This window comes from Patella vulgata, chromosome 6, assembly GCF_932274485.2.
Source record: "Patella vulgata chromosome 6, xgPatVulg1.2, whole genome shotgun sequence".
Taxonomy (NCBI): Eukaryota; Metazoa; Mollusca; class Gastropoda; family Patellidae; genus Patella; species Patella vulgata.
The window spans coordinates 35,055,775-35,074,722 of record NC_065884.2 but is presented as its reverse complement, the minus strand read 5'-3'; the positions used below and the strand labels follow the sequence as shown (position 1 = coordinate 35,074,722).

General features: G+C 36.1%; 1 pseudogene; it reads left to right on the top strand.

The window, feature by feature from the left end:
• Positions 1-18,650, top strand: part of LOC126824337 (uncharacterized) — a 57,421-nt pseudogene extending 38,771 nt beyond the window's left edge.
• Positions 18,651-18,948: the final 298 nt, after the last annotated feature.

Here is an 18,948-nt window from a genome sequence, read left to right as displayed (position 1 = left end):
GTCACATGTAACTGGAAATGTTTCTTCTGTTAGGTTCTATAGTGACTTTTTTCGTAGTCATTTGCATATTTTAGTATTATGCCCCCAAAATCAAATATCCCCTACTTTTTTTGAATAGTATATTTAGCGATAATATCAGAAGTATGCATTTGCACTGAATACAGATTTGCGAAGGCATCTCTATTTTTTTTAGTGCTGAATTGAACAATTATTGAGCATCTTCCTCTCAGTTCTTCACCTTTATTATGTCGATATACTGGCGCGTTATTCTATTTCCTGGCCATAGAATTTGGGTAAGGATAGGTAACTAGTACAATTTGATAAAGCCTAATTTTCTCCTGATTGACTTCAATGTTTAATCGACGACCTTTTTTAAAATTGTTTTTAGAGGAATAGAGTCGCATGTCCAACCTCGTGGGTTTTCTCCGGGTCCTCCGGCTTCCTCCCAGTGCTAAAGACACTTACGTGCAACGAATTATTGAAATAAAATTGAACCGTATGATAGATAGTCCCGAAATCACCTAGTTTGTGTCGAGTGGACGTTAAGCCCCATTTTAAATAATAATTAAGTCAGGTCAGTTTCATATATGATTTTCATAATTCATGTCTGTTTACCTCCCGATCATACAGCCTCGGATTCAGGATATTGACCAAAACTTAACTGAAAATGCAAGCACACTTCTTTAGTTCTAGACCAAAAGTCAAAGCAAATTGCCACGTAAGATCTGCGACAGTGCGTAAATACCAGTCTTCATACTAAAGATAAAGTAGTAGCAGGCGATAATTGGCGTGATCCATGGGGGAAATGACCAGTGTTTAACTTCCATCTCATGAAATAATGCCCATGCATCAGTTGAAAATTGATTCGTCTTTATTGAGATCTATTGAGTATTCCGACAGTGAACGTGGCCACAAGATTACTCATTTCACAAAACAAGCATCTTAACCTTTCGATCACATAAATCGAACTTTAGTTAAACGGGCCCATGTCACGGATACTACAGATGTCAATACTAACTTAAACCCTTGCATGTTGAATTACTTTTATTGCAGGTTTGTTTGAAGAAGATTCGTCGTTCTTCTGGCTATTCAAGAACAGGAAACGGGGAATGGTAACTCTGTCAGACCTGAAACGCTGTGAATTGGATTGGCAATGTGAAATGGGAAAGAAGCAAGCTCTCCCAATTGATTATCAACACTCGGGATACCGAAAGGCCCCACTTATCTGGCCTGAATTAATTGGGTTTAACATAGATGCTAAAATTTCCACGTTCACTTTAACCAACATGGCTCCAATGCATCCTTCGTTGTATCCGCAGTGGCGGAACGCAGTTCGAGACATTAGGAGATATGCCGAGATCCACTGTAAGGTACCAGTAACCAACAAACTCCAACGGCCACATGTCTCCTTAGAGAGATCATCACTGCATTTGGCCTCTGGCGCAGTTGCTTCTCAGAATCCTAAAGAATCAATCGGAAATGACGTCAATATTCCTTTTATGTTCTGGATTGCCGGTTGCTGTGTTCGTAATCATGAGGTCAAATCATTTGCCATCTACGCCCGAAATGTAGCAGATTCTCGCGTTATCTCATCTTCTGTGCTACAACTGGAGACCTTGCTACAGGATATATATCGTGTTAAAGCGCGTGACATAGGACCTACAATATTCCCAGGAAATGAAGGAATGTGTGGTAATACTAAAAATGATGATTCTCATAATATTGTATTATAGTTTATCTGTTTTAAACGAATATTTCATAAGTAAATAAATATAATTAAAAAAATATATATATTATTACCATTGAAATCTCTCTTGAAGTAAAAATTGCACGTGAACGCCATTGTCCACATAGAAGGATTTGGGGTGACATCAAGAAATCTAGGCTCTTTCTTCTAGCCTTTTGGCTGTATTGGTTGCTTTTGTAGAAATACGCTGTTTTGACAATACTTTGAAAACAAATCTCCACAGGACTTATTCACCTTTAACATTATCATCAATAAATTGAACATTGAAAATGTATGATGGTAAAAGGCTTTTTTTGCAATGGCATTTGAAAAGGCATCACAAAACCATTATTTATTGTAAATATTAACTTATTTATTAAGTTTTTATGTTTGTTTTGTGATATATATCATATCATAGGTATGTAGTTATACAGATTTATCTGTATAAAGATCACATGGGTTGTGCTTATGGTTGTTGACTAAATGACTGTGATAGATAATTGATAGTACATGCATATTACGTCTGAACAACAACAAAGATTGAACATTTCCGAAAGTTTACACAGACGAAAGATATTATGTATATTCTTAGCTGCACACATAATTTAGTTCATGTTTTTAAATATTACCATAAATATGATTTAATATATTGTATGTTGATTTACGTCGATTATGTTATTAAAGGGAAATAATTCATTGTTTATAATTTATATTAAAAATGTATATCCTTATTCATTAACTTGGATCAATAAATGAAGACAATAAATCGGTTAGTCACATAATGTATTTGAAACTGAAATCATGATATAGAAACATGTGTTCTGTATGTGATATAAGGATACCTATTAGCCTTTGGTGTTGTTGCTAGGGAAAAAATAAGTATAATTTGATATTTTTTTCTTTTGTTTTTCAAGGCTTTCAATAAAAAATTGTAACATTTTGAATGTTTGAGTAACGCGTGATCTTTACCTTTCAAGACTATATCGGGGATTTCAGGGTTCGCGGTTGCTCAGTGAGTAAAACCATCATATTCCCGGCTGTTGGGCAAGAAAGTTGATCTGGATTTTCCGATGTGTCCCCTCCCGCCACCCCTTGTCAGTGATGCAGGACGGAGGGCCTTGCAATGACCAAGGTCTAGTCGTTGGCGTACACGTAAAACAATCATTGGACGTTGGAATTCGATATGTAGATCTCGAGCAGCTGTCCGGGCAAAATTTCCCTCATTGTACACTGCATATTATATGCCCGTCTTTATTTCCCCAGAAAGAGCAGAAACTTGAACGTTAAACCCCTTTTCATATCGACAGTCACTCTACTCTCCGATTAGTCTGTAGTAGAAACTTAAATGGGACAGAAAGCAGTGCAACAAAGGTTTTCTTTTAAAAATATAAATCAAGATAACACAGACCTTATAAACATTACATGAGTTGTTTTCAATTCAATCTTCCCTCCTCCTTAAAATCAATCTAACACGCCTGGCGTATAAAATGTACTTACGTACAAACAAGTCTTGATTCAACTACCGTTACGCCAACTGGGCTCAATAAGACATTACATGCTGCATAGCTTGATTCACAATCAGACATATTAAGAATGCGTTTGCGAGAGAACCATGCAGGGACCGGCACATGGTGGGTGACCGATTTTCACCATTTTTTTTATGTATGATGGGTAACCCCTCCAAACCCCACTGCCACAATTTTAGATCAATCGAACTATTTTTAGAGTGTAGAAAAAAGTTTGAAATTTTAAGACCGAAAAAAGCCAAAAAAATCATCATTTTAAGGCCACTTTTCAATTATGGCGTACAACTAAACCACGGCGAGTAGCAGATATGGTTAGTGAGTATACATTCTGAAAGTTTGATGGACTTTCATTGAGTGGCTTTTGATATAGGGACTTAGTGCTACAAGGTACCAAAATAGCTCAATTTAGGTATGTCATTTTATTCTATCTATATCTCACCCACTGCGGATTTAAGTATGTTTTTGGAATGCTGACTGAAAAGGCAATGATGGTGGCACTCGACCCGTTTAGTAGTAAATAATTTCCATTTTTGTCCAAAAATAACGATTTTCAACAAAAATGACGAAACATAAACCGCTTTTTTACACACTGAAAAGTGTAACATGGCACTGGAAACCAAATTAACGTGGGTTCCAGTTCCATTAAGACGAGCCATAATAGAAATAACCAAATAAATATAAACGCATTATATACTTTTATCAAACAATTCACGTTTAAAAAATGTTCCATTATCAAAACTACAAATACTTATTATCATTAAGTATTTCAAATTAAAAAATATCGCTATACTTTACTATCTACTATCTATCTATCTATCTATCTATCCAATATCTATCTATCTATCTATCTATCTATCTATCTGTCTAATAAGTATCTAATCACGAAAACTGAGCTCACAATTACACCGTTAAAATTTTGAAAAGCTTAATTTACTGTAAATGCCAAAATAGCTGCTCTTGGTAAATACAACTAATCTCTCTAGACTATTTTTCAACATTTTATTAATTCGGCAATATATAATCCCATGATCTAGTAGAAGGATGATGAATTTTTGAACAGCAAATCGTAAAAACTAAATAGTGTAGTAGTCATGTACATCTGTCTATACTTGACAAACGAATCAAGCGATATTTCAAAAATATAAAAACAAATAGTATATGAGCGTAAGGTCACTGTTGCAGCATACTCCCCGCAGTGTTTAGTTTGATTAGACCTAATCCCACTCAACACTACCGTAATGAAAGCAAATTTCTGTTCAAAATTATGACTGGTCTATAGTCCGATTAACAACCAATACCAAACTGCGTAACAATATCATTCGGGTTTAAACAGTATTAGAAGTCAATCCAGCAATGTCCAGAGCGGTATTTCTCGGGTTATTGCTTCAGGAATATGCTATTGTAGTGTCTTTCGGATAACTGGCTACTAAACCGCATTTTATTTGTGCAAAAGACGGGAAAATGAACAGCTGATTACAGCCGCCATCTTGGATGCTGGAGTACAAATCTAACTTCGGCCTGACGAATAATAATAATAATAATATGTACATTTATATAGCTCACGTACTCCATGTACAGAGGCATGTCCACTGCACATACAATTAAATTGATTTAATTAATCCTCTTAACAAGATGAGTTTTAAATCTTGATGTAAAACAAGAAAGGATTTGAGATGATTTAATTATCTCTGGAAGATTGTTCCGCAGTTTAGGCGCATTCACTGAGCACGATCCATATCCAAATGATTTTAATTTCCACCTTGAGCAACACAACTGATGAAGGTGTGTTCGGCCGGAGGTTACGCGAGGGAACTTGTATTTGCATAAGGTTAGATAAGTATATTTGAACTAAGCCATTCACACACTGATACGTCAAAGACAGACTTTTGAAGATGATTCTTTAATGAATTGGCAGCCAATGGAGTGATTTCAGAACAGAAGTAATATGAGAGTATTTTGATGATCTGTTGAGAATTCGAGCTGCGGTATTTTGTACAAGTTGATTTATTTTTAAATATTGGCACGAGATGTTTCTACTAACATGTTGTTACAGTAGTCAATCCTTGAAAATACTAAAGAACATAAAAGTGTAGCAGCTGCTTCCTAGCCAATGTTCCTGGACCAAAGATAACAGTTTCGAAAATTTCACTAATCTGACTGTCCATGCTCGAATTGGACCCTAAGAGGACTTCACAGTGTCTCATGGTACAAATATGGCATCTCGTACAACCACATCATTTGAACTTGTATTTTTCAGATGTGTATTTGGACCACATGGAATACATTCTGATTTACTTAATTCAATTAAATTTGTTTCAACATATTTCTTGTCATCCTATCTTTAATCTTAGAACTAGTATTCTAGTTCTATGCTTTAATGTCATGTGTACAATTAGGGGATGGGACAGTTTTTGAAAGGGAGTAATTTGCAATCAGCTGTATATCATCTGCATAGTTGTCCTAAATTCTTAGTATACATTACAGAAAAGACAGGTCCAAGGACTGATCCTTGTGGAACTCCGAATCATCTGGAAGTCGGTTGCTTGGGGCATTATCTGGCCTAATAATCCCGGCAAGGAATAATTTTATTGTAAAAATGATGTAAAAAATGAAGTCATTTTCTTCAAGTTTGACCTTCAAATTTAATATGAAAGAAATCCGTGCCAGTCATTTTGTCAAAACCAAATATTAGTATTAGTAGTCCCCAACTTCCATTATTAATAGAATTGTCCTCAGCCCCGCAGTGGGTGAGATATAGCATCATGAAATTTATATATTTTAGCATATAGCAAAAACTACATCTCAAAATAAATTCCTCATAGCCTCAAAAGGTTTCGGAAAAATTTAATAGTCATATATATTGAAGTAGTAGACAAGATCATTCATAAAAAAATAATTTAAAAAAATAAAAAATCAATAGGCAATTTATGGGAAACATTTGAATTTAGGGATTTTTTTTTTAAAAAAATGACGTTTTATTTTACTCTAAAATGGCCATAGCTGGTTCTCCGTAACTACAAGATTGGTGAACCTCATATTTCATGTGGGGTATACGGGGTACCCAATGACCAAATCTGCAAAGTTTGGTCAAAATCGCCTGACACCGCGGTTTTTTTAAAAAAAATTTCATGATTCTCTCGCGAACTCATCCTTAATACCACGTCCTGTAATGTGAAATAACTTTGGAAAATGAAATGAAATGAAATGGAGTTCAACGTCCTACTGTTCTGCTCCGAACTAGGCTAATGAAGACGGGCATACGCCACACAGTGTACTATGAGGGAAATTTTTGCAGCGGCACTGCGGTCTACTCTTATATCGAATTCCAACTGTCAAGGGATCTTTTACGCGCAGGCCAATGTGTACACGGGACCTCGGTTTTTCGTCGCCTCCGATCGACTAGACGGCTGTCCTTGTCAGGCCCTCCCGTCTGCATCACTGACAAGGGGGAATAACGCCGGAAAATTTGGATGAACTTTCTCGGCCAATGCAGGGATCGAACACCCGACCTCCAGGCTAGCGATCCAGCGTTTTACCCACTTAGCCACCGCGATCCCCGAAATAACTTTGGATTCCAGTAAACATGACATTGATGTGATCACATACTTAAGGGCAAAGTAAAGTGACACCATTTTGTCACAACACCTGAAATGGGGGGTTCTCAAAAAGGCATTTACATTAGCTTTAATGCCCATATGTTGGTATCTACATGTGCCTGAGGTGATACAGATCAATAAAATATGGATGGAAATCCAAAATAATGACTTTGAAATAAAATATTTACCAAATAATGAAGCAAATTCTTAAGTCAGGACTGCGCGGCTACAAGCTTTATAAAAAAAAGAACACAGGCAAATTAAACTGGCTAATAGTTGTTCAGATAATCAACCATCAAGACTTAAAATTTGAATTTTTTTATCAAAACTTAGTTATAGGAAATCAAATTTTTCAAATGATTTGTAAACAAAAGGCCATTTTGTTTCATGCAATACTTTCACTGCAGATGTATGGTGTACCACTAGTGGCACAGTGAACAGCAATATTGCCCCTATGATATGAGGTACACAAAGCTATGAATGTGACTGCATTTAACATTGTGTGCTACATTGTACAAATAGCCTTCATATTCCTGTTATGACATCTAATTACCATAATAGCAGCATTTTTTTTTTGGTGGGGGTGGGGAGAGATTTTTCATGACTTGAATACAGGGCTATACATGTATCACATAGGGCTGCAACGATTCACAACTACCTCGATTCGGTTCAATTATCGATTTTAACCATTCGATTCGATTATTTTCGATTCGATTATCAGCTACAATAGCCAGTAATTTTTCCTGTGTATAATTCATTAAAAACAATGAAAACACAAGACTCAAATTTACTTGAACACTTTTATTGGTTTGACAGGTTTGTTGTGTTTCCTGTTTTATGGGATATGTCAGTGTAGCATATTCTACAAGTTTGCACATCTTTAGAGTTTTCTTACACCAAAATGATCCCAAACTTTAGATTTCAAATGACCAGGTGGTCGAGAAAGTACGTCGTCTGCCATAATTTTACCTTCCAGTCGTGTTTGTTTGACTACGGGTAATAATCGTTAAACACGAAACTATCCGAAGATAATGACCGGAATTATCAGCTAATGAGATCGTTTAGGCTATTGACCTAAATTAACATCCAATGAACATTCGGTACGCCACCAATTTTAAATAAATTAACTTTCGTCAGCATACGGAAATTGTTTTAAAGGGAGGTCACTCTGTTTTAGTTATGTTTTCGAGTGACATTCGTGTCTTGTTAAATAACGTAAATTAAGAGTTACGTAAAAACAAAGTTTTTTTTAAATTTTAAGTGGACTTAATTGCTTCAGGTCTTTCATTTTTTTTCATATGGTAAGGTGTACATTGTTTTTATTTGAAATTTAATTTGCAATTGAACCGAATCGAAATTTGAACGTTCTAGATCGTGGATCGAACCGAAGCGGCTAGTGTCGGTTATCGGTGCACCGAACTGAATCGTTGCAGCTCTAGTATCACAATGTATGTATGTCTGCTAAGGCTTATTATATGTATATAGTTATACCATAATGATGAATGTATTATTTGTGTGTAAGAGAGAGACAGAGAGACAAAGAGAGCTTTAATGTCCTCTGGATACAAACTAGGTCATCTTGAGACTAACACATGGTTCAAATTTATTTCAATAATTCGTTAGCGCGTAGGGGCCTTTAGCAGTGGGAAGACCCAGAGGAAACCCACGAGGTTGAACAGGCGACCCTACTGCCTGTCACAAAAAAGTGGAGAACTGAAACTACACCACTTGACTCAATGACAGACCTTGTGATCAAATGTGCACCCGTTAACGTTTAGGCCACCCAATTTACTTAAAAAGCATTCATCTCATATACAGGTATGTACATCAAATGGAATAATCCACATTATTTACAATTTGTTATCCCACCTGCTATTATATTACAGTCAACAAATCCTAAATCACATTTCAATTCTGGCATTCACTAGACAAGTATTCCTATAATTCTGAAAAAAAAATGTAAAGGTGTATTTTTCAATTCATTTTCTAAATCCAACACAAACACAAATTCTATAATTAAACATCAATATACGTCGTACATGAACATGTGTAAAGCATTCAGCATTATTTGCAAACTTCCAATGGGAAGTGATATCAGATGTTCTAGTTAATTAGATACTGACATACATGAATCACATCCATTCACAAATGTACAATGTTGGTACGATGTAGATTTGTAAACTTGCCAACAGGGGTTTTGTAAATAGTAATAGTGATATTTTGGGCATACCCTGCCCATGCACAACACTGTCTAAATAGGGAATGTTTTAGATTGGCAGGGATGTGATGGTTACTTTAGACATGCTAGATTTTAAAAAGATAGCTACCATTGTAGATACATTAACCATCAGTTTGGAGGATTTTAAATCCACACATATTCACATATTCTATTTGAATAGGAATGTTTGTTTTTGAGGGTTTTTTTATACGCCCACATTTTCATGTGGACGTATATTGTCGTCGCCCCTGTGCGTCCGTCCGTCCGTCTACAGGTCACAATTTTTATCCGATTTCAATGAAACTTGAAATATAGGTTTATCACCCTAAGATCTCGGTTCCTGTCGATATTGGCATGTATCGGACTGTAACTTCATGGATTATGGCCCCTGACTGTACGAAAAATCACATTTTTAGCTTGTGAACACTGTAGAGGCCACAATTTTTTATCCGATTTGGTTCAAACTTGAAATGTGTGTTTATAACCCAAAGATCTCGGTTACTTTCGATATTCGCGCATATCGGACCGTAACTGCCTGAATTATGGCCCCTGATTGTACGAAAAATCGCGTTTACAGCTTGTGGACCCTATAGAGGTCATAATGTTTATCCGATTTAAAAAAAAAACGTATTATTATATCACCGTTACACCCTAAGGCTGTTTGAGTTCGAATTTCGTGAAAATGGGCCCAAAACTGACAGACAAAATGGCCGCCCTTCGTTCTCAAATAGCGTAAAAATATGGTATATCAAGGTTGTGGCCCCTATAGAGGTCTCAATTTTTATCCGATTTTGTTGAAACTTGAAATGTAAGTTTATAACCCAAAGATCTTGGTTCCTTTCGATATTTGCCCATATCGAATTGTAATTTTCTGAACTATGGCCCTTGATTGTAGGAAAAATCACTTCCTTTTTAGCTTGTTCCCTATCCATCTCTCGAAAATGTGGGCGTATCCTACCTGGCAGCCGCTGGTTTCATATAATTTGAAAATCTGTACCATTTAAAGTTATTTTTATCACAAATGCCACATAATTTGTTATGCTGCTTTAAATTCCCAAGAATTCGTAGTTTTACTTGTATATATATATCTGTCAAATATCTGTCGATATTATCCAAAGTCTTCTTTTACGCGCAGGCCAATGTGTACACGGGACCTCGGTTTTTCGTCGCCTCCGATCGACTAGACGGTTGTCCTTGTCAGGCCCTCCCGTCTGCATCACTGACAAGGGGGAATAACGCCGGAACTTTCTCGGCCAATGCAGGGATCGAACACCCGACCTCCAGGCTAGCGATCCAGCGTCTTACCCACTTAGCCACCGCGATCCCCGAAATAACTTTGGATTCCAGTAAACATGACATTGATGTGATCACATACTTAAGGGCAAAGTAAAGTGACACCATTTTGTCACAACACCTGAAATGGGGGGTTCTCAAAAAGGCATTTACATTAGCTTTAATGCCCATATGTTGGTATCTACATGTGCCTGAGGTGATACAGATCAATAAAATATGGATGGAAATCCAAAATAATGACTTTGAAATAAAATATTTACCAAATAATGAAGCAAATTCTTAAGTCAGGACTGCGCGGCTACAAGCTTTATAAAAAAAAGAACACAGGCAAATTAAACTGGCTAATAGTTGTTCAGATAATCAACCATCAAGACTTAAAATTTGAATTTTTTTTATCAAAACTTAGTTGTAGGAAATCAAATTTTTCAAATGATTTGTAAACAAAAGGCCATTTTGTTTCATGCACTACTTTCACTGCAGATGTATGGTGTACCACTAGTGGCACAGTGAACAGCAATATTGCCCCTATGATATGAGGTACACAAAGCTATGAATGTGACTGCATTTAACATTGTGTGCTACATTGTACAAATAGCCTTCATATTCCTGTTATGACATCTAATTACAATAATAGCAGCCTTTTTTTAGTGGGGGTGGGGAGAGATTTTTCATGACTTGAATACAGGGCTATACATGTATCACATAGGGCTGCAACGATTCACAACTACCTCGATTCGGTTCGATTATCGATTTTAACCATTCGATTCGATTATTTTCGATTCGATTATCAGCTACAATAGCCAGTAATTTTTCCTGTGTATAATTCATTAAAAACAATGAAAACACAAGACTCAAATTTACTTGAACACTTTTATTGGTTTGACAGGTTTGTTGTGTTTCCTGTTTTATGGGATATGTCAGTGTAGCATATTCTACAAGTTTGCACATCTTTAGAGTTTTCTTACACCAAAATGATCCCAAACTTTGGATTTCAAATGACCAGGTGGTCGAGAAAGTACGTCGTCTGCCATAATTTTACCTTCCAGTCGTGTTTGCTTGACTACGGGTAATAATCGTTAAACACGAAAATATCCGAAGATAATGACCGGAATTATCAGCTAATGAGATCGTTAAGAATTTATATAACGATTACCGAAGCTATTGACCTAAATTAACATCCAATGAACATTCGGTACGCCACCAATTTTAAATAAATTAACTTTCGTCAGCATACGGAAATTGTTTTAAAGGGAGGTCACTCTGTTTTAGTTATGTTTTCGAGTGACATTCGTGTCTTGTTAAATAACGTAAATTAAGAGTTACGTAAAAACAAAGTTTTTTTTAAATTTTAAGTGGACTTAATTGCTTCAGGTCTTTCATTTTTTTTTCATATGGTAAGGTGTACATTGTTTTTATTTGAAATTTAATTTGCAATTGAACCGAATCGAAATTTGAACGTTCTAGATCGTGGATCGAACCGAAGCTGCTAGTGTCGGTTATCGGTGCACCGAACTGAATCGTTGCAGCTCTAGTATCACAATGTATGTACGTCTGCTAAGGCTTATTATATGTATATAGTTATACCATAATGATGAATGTATTATTTGTGTGTAAGAGAGAGACAGAGAGACAAAGAGAGCTTTAATGTCCTCTGGATACAAACTAGGTCATCTTGAGACTAACACATGGTTCAAATTTATTTCAATAATTCGTTAGCGCGTAGGGGCCTTTAGCAGTGGGAAGACCCGGAGGAAACCCACGAGGTTGAACAGGCGACCCTACTGCCTGTCACATACAAGTGGAGAACTGAAACTACACCACTTGACTCAATGACAGACCTTGTGATCAAATGTGCACCCGTTAACGTTTAGGCCACCCAATTTACTTAAAAAGCATTCATCTCATATACAGGTATGTACATCAAATGGAATAATCCACATTATTTACAATTTGTTATCCCACCTGCTATTATATTAAAGTCAACAAATCCTAAATCACATTTCAATTCTGGCATTCACTAGACAAGTATTCCTATAATTCTGAAAAAAAAATGTAAAGGTGTATTTTTCAATTCATTTTCTAAATCCAACACAAACACAAATTCTATAATTAAACATCAATATACGTCGTACATGAACATGTGTAAAGCATTCAGCATTATTTGCAAACTTCCAATGGGAAGTGATATCAGATGTTCTAGTTAATTAGATACTGACATACATGAATCACATCCATTCACAAATGTACAATGTTGGTACGATGTAGATTTGTAAACTTGCCAACAGGGGTTTTGTAAATAGTAATAGTGATATTTTGGGCATACCCTGCCCATGCACAACACTGTCTAAATAGGGAATGTTTTAGATTGGCAGGGATGTGATGGTTACTTTAGGCATGCTAGATTTTAAAAAGATAGCTACCATTGTAGATACATTAACCATCAGTTTGGAGGATTTTAAATCCACACATATTCACATATTCTATTTGAATAGGAATGTTTGTTTTTGAGGTTTTTTTATACGCCCACATTTTCATGTGGACGTATATTGTCGTCGCCCCTGTGCGTCCGTCCGTCCGTCGACAGGTCACAATTTTTATCCGATTTCAATGAAACTTGAAATATAGGTTTATCACCCTAAGATCTCGGTTCCTGTCGATATTGGCATGTATCGGACTGTAACTTCATGGATTATGGCCCCTGACTGTACGAAAAATCACATTTTTAGCTTGTGAACACTGTAGAGGCCACAATTTTTTATCCGATTTGGTTCAAACTTGAAATGTGTGTTTATAACCCAAAGATCTCGGTTACTTTCGATATTCGCGCATATCGGACCGTAACTGCCTGAATTATGGCCCCTGATTGTACGAAAAATCGCGTTACAGCTTGTGGACCCTATAGAGGTCATAATGTTTATCCGATTTAAAAAAAAACGTATTATTATATCACCGTTACACCCTAAGGCTGTTTGAGTTCGAATTTCGTGAAAATGGGCCCAAAACTGACAGACAAAATGGCCGCCCTTCGTTCTCAAATAGCGTAAAAATATGGTATATCAAGGTTGTGGGCCCTATAGAGGTCATAATGTTTATCCGATTTAAAAAAAAAACGTATTATTATATCACCGTTACACCCTAAGGCTGTTTGAGTTCGAATTTCGTGAAATATTATTATTAATGTAATTATAATCTCCAAGTTTCATTGAAATCGGTTGGTAATTGCGGTCTGTAGCTATGTCACATGGAATGTGTGGTAACCTGATATCTCGGATATCTCAAATAGCGTAAAAATATGGTATATCAAGGTAGTGGACCCTATAGGTCACAATTTTCTTCTGATTTTGATGAAACTTGAAATGTAAGTTTATAACCCATAGATCTCGGTTCCTTCCGATATTCGCGCATATCGGATAATAACTTCCTGAATTATGGCCCCAGATTATACGAAAAATCACGTTTTTAGCTTGTGGACTCTATAGAGGTCATAATGGTTGAGTTCGAATTTCGTGAAAATCGGCCCAAAAACTGACAGACAAAATGGCCGCCCTTCGTTCTCAAATAGCGTAAAAATATGGTATATCAAGGTTGGTACCCTATAGAGGTCACGATTTTAATACTATTTTGATGAAACCTGAAATGTAAGTTTATCGGACTGTAACTTCCTGAATTATGGCCCCTGATTGTTGGAAAAATCACGTTTTTAGCTTGTGGACCCTATAGAGGTCATAATTTTTATCCGATTAAAAAAAGGTTTAGTATATCACCGTTACACCCTAAGGATGGTTGAGTTCGAATTTCGTGAAAATCGGCCCAAAAACGGACAGACAAAATGGCCGCCCTTCGTTCTCAAATAGCGTAAAAATATGGTATATCAAGGTTGTGGCCCCTATAGAGGTCACAATTTTTATCCGATTTTGTTGAAACTTGAAATGTAAGTTTATAACCCAAAGATCTTGGTTCCTTTCGATATTTGCGCATATCGAATTGTAATTTTCTGAACTATGGCCCTTGATTGTAGGAAAAATCACTTCCTTTTTAGCTTGTTCCCTATCCATCTCTCGAAAATGTGGGCGTATCCTACCTGGCAGCCGCTGGTTTCATATAATTTGAAAATATGTACCATTTAAAGTTATTTTTATCACAAATGCCACATAATTTGTTATGCTGCTTTAAATTCCCAAGAATTCGTAGTTTTACTTGTATATATATATCTGTCAAATATCTGTCGATATTATCCAAAGTCTTCGACCTTGAAAATACAAATTATTTGTCAGTTTAACAAGGGACTCGAAGAACGAGGCTAGACGTATTCCACAAGTCATGTCAAGCGGTGACCCCATATTCTTATCTGGAGCGTATAACCAGACGATAGAGATTGCCATTCAATTGAGACTTCTGACATATTTCGCCGAACAAAATTGATTTGAAATTTGAGTAAATCAGTTTATATACATTCGTATTACATTATTATATGCGGTGCTATCCATTTGTGACAATTTCTAGGTCTCAAATATTAGCAATTTACCTCCTTTAAAGCAACACATCCACCGTAATCTGCGTAGATTATCTTGTCCAATTCTGTAAAATAAGAATAAAAATGAAAAGTTTATATGAAACAAATATTAAATAAACAACACATAATTATGATAATATAACTAGAACTGCGAAGCAGTAATGAGGGGTTTCACAGGTGCCACGTTACCCTTGAACTTGTGTTACTTTTGGTGCAACGTTACCCTTGAACTCATATCACTTCCAGTCCCAATAAAACCGATTTCCACATAAACGTTGCAAACGTGTTATAAAATGGACGCAGACTCAATCAAACCCAGCGATACATTTGTAAAAAGAGATCCTGAGAAAATTGGTTATTTCTCGACAAGGGAAGATGTTAGAAGCAAATTTTTGATATCTATATGATCATATTGATCCAATCTATATGTCCATTGGAGTCAAATATCAAAATTGTTAAACGAATAATAAATATGACCCACTTCAAAAAAATATTTGTTTTGAAGGCCTAAAATACAGTTTTTACCAAAATGTCATTACTTCCGGTGATAATGAAAATGTTAAATTAGTTCTATAAAATCATAAATGGAGGCATCACATGGTGAAAATTTATGAAAATCTGATAATAATTGACACTTTTATGGACCAAAAACCATGAAAAGTAACTTAAAGAAAATCGTCTATTTCTCTGCAACCGTACAAATTAGAAACCATTTTGTGGTGTCTGTATGATCCTATGGGTTTATTCTATTTGTTGATTTGAATCAAATATCATAATTTTAAAAACATTACAAATAAGAATCATTTGAATAAAATATCTCATTTTAAGGCCAAATATACAGTTTTTGCCCAAATGATGTCATTTCCGGTGACAGTGAAAATGTTAAATTGGTTTGAACTAGTCAAAATTGGCATACGGCATGAAATGGAAAAAAAATGAAAATCGAATAATAATTGACACCTTTATAGGCAAAATAACATGAAAAGTGATGCATACAAAATTGACTATTTCTCGGCAACTGCTCATATCACAAACTAATTTTCACATACATTCTCTTTGTATGGATTATTGCTACGAGGTTATGAAAGTTACGAAGAAATATTTTAAAATATGAAGACGCTGAATGGGTTGTAAATAGCTTAATTTTACACCTTTTTTTTTCGCCTTTTAATCGAAATAGCCCGAAAACGAAATCGAAATTAAAACAACTGAGTCCGATGTTTTGTGCGTCTTTGCATGACGCATCCTTTTGGTAATATCAAATTTTTAAAAAAAATAATATTTGCTTTCAAAAAGTGGTACCAAACTGTCATAAGTATAGTTTTTGTTGAAATTATGTCACTTCCGGTACCGACAGGAAACTTTATCGGTAACAAAAAAAATGACATTTTGGAAAAAGGAGCATATGAAATTTGTTTTAAACAAATCGAACAATCAATAATCAATTTAGGATCGAAAAACTGAATTAGCCAATGGCGGCCAAGCAAAATTATCTAGACAAAAATTGTTGACATTTTTGCTCAAATCAGATGACCCTTCAGCCCTGGATAAAATACCATAAAGATATATTCATTAATAAAAAAGTTTTTTGTAAAAATTTAAATTTTCAAAATTTGGCGCCTAATATAATAATAATAATAATAATAATAATAGTCTATTTATAATGCGCTGTTTCCATGACTAGGCATGCTCAAAGCGCAGTCTAAAAAGTGAGTCACTCTGTCACATGGTGAATGCTTTTGTGAAAAGGTATGTTTTGAGTCTAGATCTAAACACTTCTATAGAAGGTGAGTTTTTAACATCTATTGGCAATTCATTCCATTCTTTTGGAGCAACATGTGAGAAACACTTCTGACCGAAACGAACCGTTTTGGTTTTTGGCACAAGAAGAAGATTTTTGGAGCACTGTCGTTCATGCAGCGAAAAGTAAAGCACAAAATTTTATACTTTATCCTGAAATGTACTGGTGGAAAATGTAGGTCTTTAAGGGTGCTTGTTATGTGACTAAAGCGAGAAGTGTGTGACACTACCCTTGCTGCAGTGTTTTGGATACACTGAAGACGATTCAAGAGAGTAGATGGTGCACCAGCTAGTAGGCTGTTACAGTAATCTAATCTGGACAGTATTTAAGATGATACTAAAATTTTGGCGGATTCTGTAGTTAAGAATTTTCTAATAGATCCAATATTTCTTATTAATAAGTAACACACTTTGAATATATGATTAATGTTAGTCTCCATTGATAATTCAGAATCGAACATTACTCCTAGGTTGTTAGCACTTGTAGAAAAGGGAATGGAAGTTACATCAACAGTTATATCTTGAATACCACAACTGTCTCTTCTTGTCTTCGGACCCAAGAGAAGTACTTCAGTTTTTTCGTCGTTGAGTTTGAGTTTGTTTGATGTCATCCAATTTTTGATTTCACAGTAACCTAGTTGGATATCTGAGACTGTACTGAAGTGGCTGAAACAGGGGTTGGATCAAAGTGTCTAAAAAGCTCATGATCAACAATTATCCTTCCAAGATCTCTTGTGTATAAGGTAAATAACACCGGACCCAATACCGAGCCCTGTGGAACCCCACACGTGAGTTCTACAGGATCAGAAATGTCTTCTCCAATGATAACACTTTGCGATCTGTTTTGCAAATATGACTGAAACCAGTCTATTACGGTATCAGACAGTCCATAGTCCTTTGCAAGTCTTGAAAGGGGGCTGCTGTGATCAATCGTATCAAAAGCTGCACTGTGGTCAAGCAGTACCAACAAAGCAGCTTTACCACCATCTAGTCCCATTCGAAGGTTATTTACGACTCTGAGAAGAGCAGATTCGGTACTGTGACATGGACGGTATGCTGATTGAAAAAGCTCATAGAGGTTGTGAACTGACAGATGTTCAGACAGACGTAGACAAGCTGCTCGTTCTATAATTTTAGAGATGAATGGAACATTGGAAACTGGACGATAATTCATTAATTGGTCAGAGTCTAGACCAGGTTTCTTCAAAAGCGGCTTTATTATTTATTACTGGAAGCTGGATGTCCAGATTCTCAATTATCAACGTTGTTGGGACAGGATCCAATGGACAGGATGTTGGTTTGGATCGCTTCAGGATAACATACAACTCTGACTCTGTGATTCTACTAAAGGCATGTAAACCATTGTCACTGAATTCTGAATGTTGCGACAGATATTCTTTATCATCAAATGGTTGCGAATATTTGTGATCTTCTTTCTAAAGTACTTCGAGAAAGCCTCTGCAATTGCCTAAAGTACTCCGAGAAAGCCTCTGCAATTGCCTTTGATTGCCCGAGATCGGGGAGACAGGTATCTTTCCCTACTTTACCCATTAGGCGGAACATCAGCTTGTAAAGGGCATTAGAGTCAGTAGTTGATTCAGCAATTTTGGTGTTCATATAATTCTGTTTGGCAGATTTTACCTTTTTAGTAACAAGGTTTCTTGCATGTACATAGACATGACGGTGAACCTCCAATTCAGATTTCCTCCAACGTCTCTCAGCGTTTCTTCTATCGGTTTTAGCTGAGCGGATATCGTCTGAATAAATCCATGGTGTATCTGGCCTGTAAGGGATTGTCTTAGTCACTACAGGCGCATACTTGTCAAGAAGAACCCTCAATACATCATTGTATAAGAGAGCGTACTCATCAAGTGTGGCTGGTGGACTACATAGTAACTCAGACATTGACAGATCTTGACGGAATGCATTAGTGTCCATTCTTTTTAGGTTTCTGAACTTAATGTTCTTAACAGGTTGAGCTGGCCGTGTAATGTCCAAAACACATGAAACAAGAAAGTGGTCTGAGATTTGTAAATCTAGCACATTGACATCCCTAATGCATCTTTCAGACTCATATGTTATTATCCAGTCCAGGATATGACCTCTCTTGTGGGTTGGGGAGCAGACATGTTGAATGAAATTCTTAGCTTGGATCTTATTTTTCATCTTACTTGTGTCAAGGTTATCACTATCAAAGTGAAAATTGAAGTCGCCCAACAAGACAGGTCTTGCTGGTACTGCCACCAAGTAATCAAGAGCGGAAGAGAATTCATCAT